Source organism: Enhydra lutris, unplaced genomic scaffold, assembly GCF_002288905.1.
Source record: "Enhydra lutris kenyoni isolate GAN:26980312 unplaced genomic scaffold, ASM228890v2 scaffoldscaffold18, whole genome shotgun sequence".
Classification (NCBI taxonomy): Eukaryota; Metazoa; Chordata; class Mammalia; order Carnivora; family Mustelidae; genus Enhydra; species Enhydra lutris.
This window is the reverse complement of record NW_019154102.1, coordinates 4,019,640-4,027,887: the sequence shown is the minus strand read 5'-3', so window position 1 is coordinate 4,027,887 and position 8,248 is coordinate 4,019,640.

Here is an 8,248-nt window from a genome sequence, read left to right as displayed (position 1 = left end):
TTGAGAGCCAGGAGGCATCTTTTTTCTTAGTATTTTCTGAGCCAGAGTCATTACCACATTAGAAAATGGACATGATTCTAAAAGATATAAATACAAATAATCATAAGAACCTGGTAAAGACTGTCTTTCTCTCAATTACATTCTCATTTACATAGTACCAAGCTTAGACATTCACATTGTTGCCATCTGAATCTTCACAAATTGCTATTCTTCAAGGGGCAAAGGTCTTTTTAATTAAGCATTTCATGTGATTCCATTTTCTCCCTTTTCTTAGAATATATCTGTTATACTTGCTTCAAAATTATTTCTAAAACTTGCTGTAGAGTTTGCAATATACTTTTATACATAATTATAGTTCACTCTCAGGTAATATTCTACCACTTCACAGATAATGTAGCTATCTTGTAACACACTGCTTCCTATTCCTTCCTCCTTCCCATCTCTCAGCATTGCTGTCATTGGTTTCACTCATCCATAAGCTATAATCACCTAATAAAATGTTGCTATTAATATTTTAGACAGTTTTTATTAGATCAGCTAAGTATTAGAAAAATAAAAGTTTTACCTTCATTGTTTTCATTTTCTACCCCTCTTCCTTTCTTTATATAGTTCTAAGTTCCTGACCTATATCATTTTCCTTCTCTCTGAGGAATTTGGGTTAAGATTTCTTGAAAGTTGAGTTTACTGACAACAAAATTCCTTACTTTTTGTTTTTTATTTATTTTGAGGTCTGTATTTCTTCTTCATTTTTGAAGGATAATTTTGCTGCATACAATTTTTTTTTCTTTTTCAACACTTTAAATAATACTTCACTCTTCTTGTTGCATGATTGTTGAAGAAAATCTTTTTCTAATTCTTACCTGTCCTCTTCTAAGGTAAGGTATTTTTTTTTTATTCTCTAACCTACATCAAGATATTCTCCTTGTTGTTTTCTGCATTTTGTATATAATATATCTATGTGTAGATATGTTGATGTTTATCCTGCATCATTTTCTCTGAGTTTCCTGGATCTCTGGTTTGGCACCTGTCATTAAACTTTGAAACATCAAGTTGTTATTTTGATTTTACTTCTCCTTTCTCCACTTCTTCTTCTGGTATTCCCATTATGCATGTGTTACACTATTTGTAATTATCCCATGGGTCATGGATATTCTGATTTTTTTTTCTTTTTGGAATTCAGATTGGAGTGTTTCTACTGCCATATGTTCAAGTTCACTGTTTCTTTCATCAGTTTTGTCCAGTCTACTGTTAAGCCCATCAAAGGCATTCATCAGTTCTGTTATGTTTTTATTTCTAGCATTTCTTTTTGATTCTTTCTTAAAGTTTACATCTCTTTACTTACATTACCCATCTGTTCTTACATGCTACCCATGTTTTTTTATCTGTACCTTCAGCATATTAACTACAGTGATTTAAAATTTCGTGCCTGACAATCACAAAATCTCTACCATATGAGTCTGGTTTTAATATTTAATACTTAATATTTAATATTGTATCTTCACAGCGTGTTTTGTTGTTGTTGTTTTGGTTTTGGTTTTTTGCCTACCTTTTAGCAAGTCTTTCATTTTTTGTTGAAAGTTGGACATGATAACAATAGTAAGAGCTGAAGTGAAAAGGCTTTTCATGTGTGGTTTTATTTTTAATTAGCTAGGAGTTAGGCTGTGTTTGGTGTTTGCTATAGATGGCGTATTAGAGGTGTCAATTTCTAATATCCCCGTTTCTTGTATCTCCTTTTTACTTGGATTTCCCTTAACACTTCTTGTTAAATAGAGACTGCAATTTACAGCTTTTAGTTGCAATTCATATTATTATATTGTAGACCTATCTAAGTAGAGATAAGGCACTGAGGAGAAAAAGCTTTCTATAAATGTAGGATCAGATCTCTCTGTTTTTAATGACCCAGAGTACCTAGGTGTGAACCTTCAAAAGAATTTCTTAGCTCCTTTTTTCTCCCCTATATGAGACAGAAAGAACAGGAGGTCTTGAGCTAACTTTCTTCCTATTTATCACACAAGGCTCTAGCGAGTATTTTTCCTTAGGGGCAGGCCCTAACCACAGAATGATCTAGGGTATTTCAAAATGGATACTATTGCCTAGACATATTTTAGAATGGCTGCTTTCCCCTCCCTCTGCCCAAAGCATGAGAAGATTTTTCTTCAATCTTTACCATGAGAACCTGGTGGGCACTTATAAGTAGTAGTTATCAAAGTGTGAATCCACCCCCAAGACAAAGCCCCTAGATTTTATCTATCAATCTAGTTTACATTCCTTCTTCAGCAACTCATCAGTTACCACTTTAATGTTCCTACCAGTGGTTTCAGCTCCAAGTAAGATGTGATTTTCTGTATTTACCTGTCTCTCCAGTGTTTGGGATCGTGGTTTGCCCTGTGACTTCAGTTCTTTAGTTGGTCTAAGAAGAGTTGATTTTATGTTCAGTTATTTTTACTTCTTCTTCTTACTGTTTAGATCAGAGTGACGACTTCCAAACACTTTATAAGGTAAAGTAGAAACTTGGCCAACTATTTTATATTATTTTTTATATTTTTAATATATCTCAAATTTGAGTGTTTGCTTTATTACTTACATTTTTGTATATGCTTTGTACTGAGAGAAAAAAAAAAACTGAATTATTTTCTTTTATCCTAAACACTCTTTTTCCTTAGTATGAAAATCTCTTGTCATGCACATTTTAATGCTGAGGCAGCACTATGAAAAGGGGGTGATCGGGCAACTCTTTATCATTTCTTGAAAATATGAACTAGCAGATGGTTTTTCTACATTTCATCATTCAGCAGAAAACAATTAAAAGCAAATGAGTTTAAATATTTGGCATGCTCATTTCTGTGATAGTTATTTTTATAAGAATCAGAGCTTGTTGTAACATTTAAAATACCATTTAATATTCATTTGACATTCTAGTTAAGTCTCATGTTTTCATTTTCACAAAGTTATGAAAATAGCCTTAAATTGACCTTCTGTAGTTTTAGAAACTTAATTAATGGATAATATTCCTTTAAGGTTTAACACACATAGAGTAAATATATAGTTTTTAACATTTTGGGAAAAGAGTATATTGTGAAGCTAATGAAACTGAAGCTTTAGGGCACCTCTCTTGAAGGCCCTCATTCTCAGTTCTAGAAGAGGGCCTTGATAGCCTGTTTACCTGGTCACAAGTCTGTCTGTTTTAATTTGTAAGATGAGAGATTTTGACCATAACCAATTTGAACTAATGTCTAATTCCACTTTTATTCCTATCATTCTCTCCTTATTTCCTATAAAATACCAGTGGAAGAGCAACAGGTATTTTGTAGATTTGTCTAAAGGGTAATTGAGTTGACATACTTTTAGGTTGAGTTTGGAAAGAACTGTTTATGCAGTTTGCACTCACTCTGACACTTATCTAAGTGACTGTTAGCCATCTCATTGTATCAAGGGGTTCCAGGAATTTTCCTATCATGATAAGAAAGTTCTGGCCAGAGTTTATATGTGTCCTGTAACACAGAGGGCTGGAAACATGAAGGACATGGAGGAAAAACAGTGCCAGATATATTGACACCTGAAGCTAATATTACACTGCATGTTAACTCACTAGAATTTAAATAAAAACGTAAAATATATAGTGAGAACCAGAAACAAGTCTGTGGAATGTCTCCCACTCATCAGACTTAGAAAGTCAAAGAATATTAGGTTGTTATTAAAGTTATTAATATATAAAAACAAAAACTTTTTTCTTGACAGGAATATATTTGGAGTATTAGTTCTATCATTCCATAACAACATCCCAAATTTAGTAGCATAAAATGACAAGCAATTATTATTTCACACAGATTCTGAGGGTCTGGGGTCCAGGAACCATTTAGTTTTGCACTCCTAAAACCATTTAGTTTTACTCAAGAACTGACTGGGGCTGGAGGTTCTGCTTCCAAAATGGTTTAATCACATGGCTGTTGGCAGGAGGCTTCAGATTCTCATTACCCAGGCCTCTCCACAGGGCTCCCTGAGTGTCATTATGACCCAGCCACTGGTTTACCCCACAGTGAGTGATCTGAGAAAGCAATGAGGAAGTTGCAGTGCTTTTTATAACTTTTGTTTTTATAACTTTTTGTCCCCAAAGTCTCACACTGCTTTTGATTTATTCTAAGCTTTAACAGTGAGTCACTAAATCTGGCCCATACTCAAGGCAAAGGAAAGTAGGCTCCATGTGTTGAATGGGAAAAATATAAAAGTATTTGTAAACATATTTTAAAACCACTACACTTGGTATTAAAGCTCTCCTTTTTGATGGTTTTTGTGTTAGTTTCTTAGGGCTGCTATAACAAATTAGTATGAACTCAGTAGCTTAAAAAAGTTTATTCTGTCATAGTTCTGCAGGCTCGTTGTCCAAAATCAAGGTTTCAGCAGGGTCATGCTCTCAGGAAGAGCCCTTTCTTGCCTCTTCCTAGCTTGCTAGCTTCATTTGGCTCTGGTGTTCCTTGACTTGCAAATGTACCACTCCAACCTCTGCCTCTGTTTTCACATGGCTTTGCCTCTGAGCCTGTCTCCTCTCTCTTTGGGTCCAAATCTCCCTCTTTCTCTCATAAACACACTAGGCACAGAATTCAGAGCCTACCCTAACCCAGTATAACCTCATCTTAACTTGATTATATCTGCAAAGGCTCAATTTCCAAATAAGAGCATATTCACAGGCACTAGGGATTAGGATTAGAACATATCTTTTGGGGGAACATAATTCAACCCACTACAAATGTTATGTATGATAGTATTTATTATAGTTTTTTTTTTAAGATTTTATTTATTTATTTGACAGACAGAGATCACAAGTAGGCAGAGAGGCAGGCAGAGAGAGAAAGAGGAGGAAGCAGGCTCCCCTCTGAGCAGAGAGCCCAAATGCGGGCTGGATCCCAGGACCCTGAGATCATGACCCAGACTAAAGACAGAGGCTTTAACCCACTGAGCCACACAGGCGCCCCATAGTTCTTTTTTTGTAGAGCACAAAACTCTAGTTAATAAAAAATATGTCTTTATAATAGTTCATATAAAAAGAAAAACAATTATCATTCCCAAATTTATAATTCTCAGAATTTATATTTTACTGCTAATGTGCTATAAAGTTGAAACTTTTCTAAACTGTCAAAAATAGAAAAAAAAGGTTTTGATCAATAGTGCCAAAAGAAAGATCTTTCTGTTCTTTTTATATAAAATAATATATTAAAATTATCATATAAGAACAAAGAGCATGCAATCAAGAAATATAGAAAAAGAATAGAATTGTCAAGTATATAGTTAATATAAAATTTGTGTGGTTTTTATTTTATCTTTTGGTCTTGAGAGAGGTATTGTGTTGCTTGACAACATTTTATAACTTATAATTTGTTATTAATATTTTATTGGAAAATAAATATTAACTTTTTGGTCTAATTTTGTATCAGTTTTCTAAAAGAGCATCTCTCAAATGATATAAACATACAAACCTAGTAGACTAAATCTAAATTGGATTATACTTGGGCATGAGTATAAAATTGGTTTTATAGAACGTTTTGAGTTAGGAAGGTGAGAATAATATGAATTTACATACGCTTTGGTTCTTCAGTCATTGTTAAAATTATATGAATGAATTTATGAACTAACAGTAGTATGTATACTAGTAGTCAGATCTGAATGATTTAAGAAAATGAATTAGTGTGAGAAGTGTAGAGAATGTGCTTGATTTTTTTTTTTTCATTGTTAAATACCAGGGTCTTGATAATCTTTTCTTTCATAGGAACATTTAACAAGCTAGCTAGTTAATAATTATAAAATCTTTTGAAAATGAAAATTCTTAAAAGTGACTTATTACCTTATGAATGTGGTTTTTCAAGGAAGTGTCTTTTCTGAAGGCTTAAAGAATAATTTTACAAAAGTTATTGATAAGTGTAAGAATTTAAGTAGAGAGGAAACTGTAAGGATTTTTCTAGGGAAATGTGACTGTCCGTAGTCAGATTTAGGCTGTGGTATTGGGTAGTAGTATTGACCTATCTATCTAGTATTACAATATACGTGTATACATATGTGTGTGTATAATTATGTTATTAGCATTATTAAGTTTAAACCCTATGTTTACATGATTTCTGTGGGGGTATACCTGGGAATGTAGCCATATTTATGCTACTTCACACATTTGAACATTGATTTTGTATCATTACTCAACAAATCACATGTTGTTTTTTACTTTTACTTAAAATAGAGAGTGTAAGTGTGTTATTGTACCAAAGTGATCCAAATTACCTGCAAAGTAGAAAGAATGCATTGAATTCCATAAAACCTGTATGTAAGTATTATTCCATCAGAAAACTCTTGTAGGCACCATAAATAACAGGAATGTAGAACTTGAACAAAGCTGGTAACAGCTAGTCCATAGAGTTAGTGGAAATGGAGAAATTACATGCTCATGCTCAAATTATATCAAAATAACGTTTCCTCAACTCTGAGTGCGTGATAACCACTGAGACTTCCAACCTCAGCCTCTTTATATTTACTGATGTTTAAAATAGTAACAGAAATAACTACTTCATAGTATTGTTAGAGGATCTAGGAGTAAAATGTCTAGAAAATATTTGTTATATTTTCTGATGTGTTATAGACCAAAGAAAATGATAATCTACTTGGCATTTTATACATCCTTTGTGGATTGTTTCTGCATCAAGATGTTTTTACAGATGGTGAGCCTTGGGAATGCAGGAGTTAGTGTAACTGTATTAACCTAAATCCTGATTCCATGATTCCGTTAAGAACCTACCAAAAGCTTAAGAATAATGGAAGAGGATGGTGTTAAATATCTGTAAAAAAGATCACACAGAATGTTCTCACATAAAATTGGAGGAAGCTAGATGTGCACCTGAGTCTACAGATAGACCATTAATATGAAGCAACATGGAGCTGTATTTTTAATGATAAGCAACTTCTTTTCCTTCTCAGGTTTTGCATTCATTTGGAAAGTGTATAGCAAACCAGCTCCTTTCCAAAGGGGGGATAAAAAGTAATTGATATTTAAAGAGGGTAAAAGACCCATGATTAAAAAGGTAAGTTATGAAATTTAAAGCTGTCAATTCTCACAGAAATCTGATAAATGCAAATGGAAAAGAAAAAAAAAAACAGAGAAAAAGAAAAAGCCTTCGTCTAACTGAAGATCATAGAGGTTTTAAAGATGGAAAGGCCGGTTAGGTCATCTTACCATCTCCTTGACAACTTAAAAATCACATAATGCTGCATTGACTAGCATGTCTTGAAAAGACTATTTTCAATGACCCCTAAGAGATGGAAAACCCTCACACTGCCTTTGGGTCAGTTTTCCATCTGAACTCCCACTTTTGAAAATTCACTTAAATATACTTTCTTCCCCTCTTAAATTTCAAGTTGGCACTAAATTTATAATTTAATAAAATGTATTATATTTTATGCTTGAAATTAAATGTTTTGTTTAAGATGTGGTCATGTATTATGATAGTAATAGCTGACATCAACAAACATGTATCAGCATACATAATACAATCTGAGCAAAGGACTTGTTTGAGGCATTTATTTACCTAACCCTCCCAGTGGGATGGAGAGGAAATGAGATACTGGTTACCCAGATTTTACCCAAGGAAACACTTGACTGAGATAACAGACTTATCCACATGATAGAGATTAGCAGGCACTGGAGTTGTGATTCAGACTCATGTCAGCCTGGTTTAATGGGTAGTTTTTGTAAATTGACATGAAACTGAAACTTTCTTTGACAGCATCTTTCTTTATCAGTGATTACTTTCAGCTGTCTTCACATTTCTGCCTCAGAATGATACCACACACTGTGACAGATATGCAAATAGCACTTGAATAGAAAGGGAAAATTAAAATAAAACATTGTAACAAAGAAAAGTCTCTACAAAGCTGATCTAGTGAATAGCTCCTTTAGTGAAAGAACAATATTAGCACGTTCTTTCACACACATTTTAGAAGAAAATTTTGTTTTGAAAGTTTTTGTGCTTAAATAAACATAAATGGAATAGATGGAGGATTTGTTCTTTCCTTTTGATAAATTTCACTTATTTATGGTCCAGTATATGGTCAATTTCTATAAATACTTCTGAATAAAAAGCATAGATTCGTTACATAAACTGGATTCACCATTCAGTATATGTGTATTAGGTCATGTTTGTTATTTGGCTCGTTAATAGCCTATTTCCTTATTATTTGCTTACCTATAAATTATCTAGAGAAATGTGTTAAA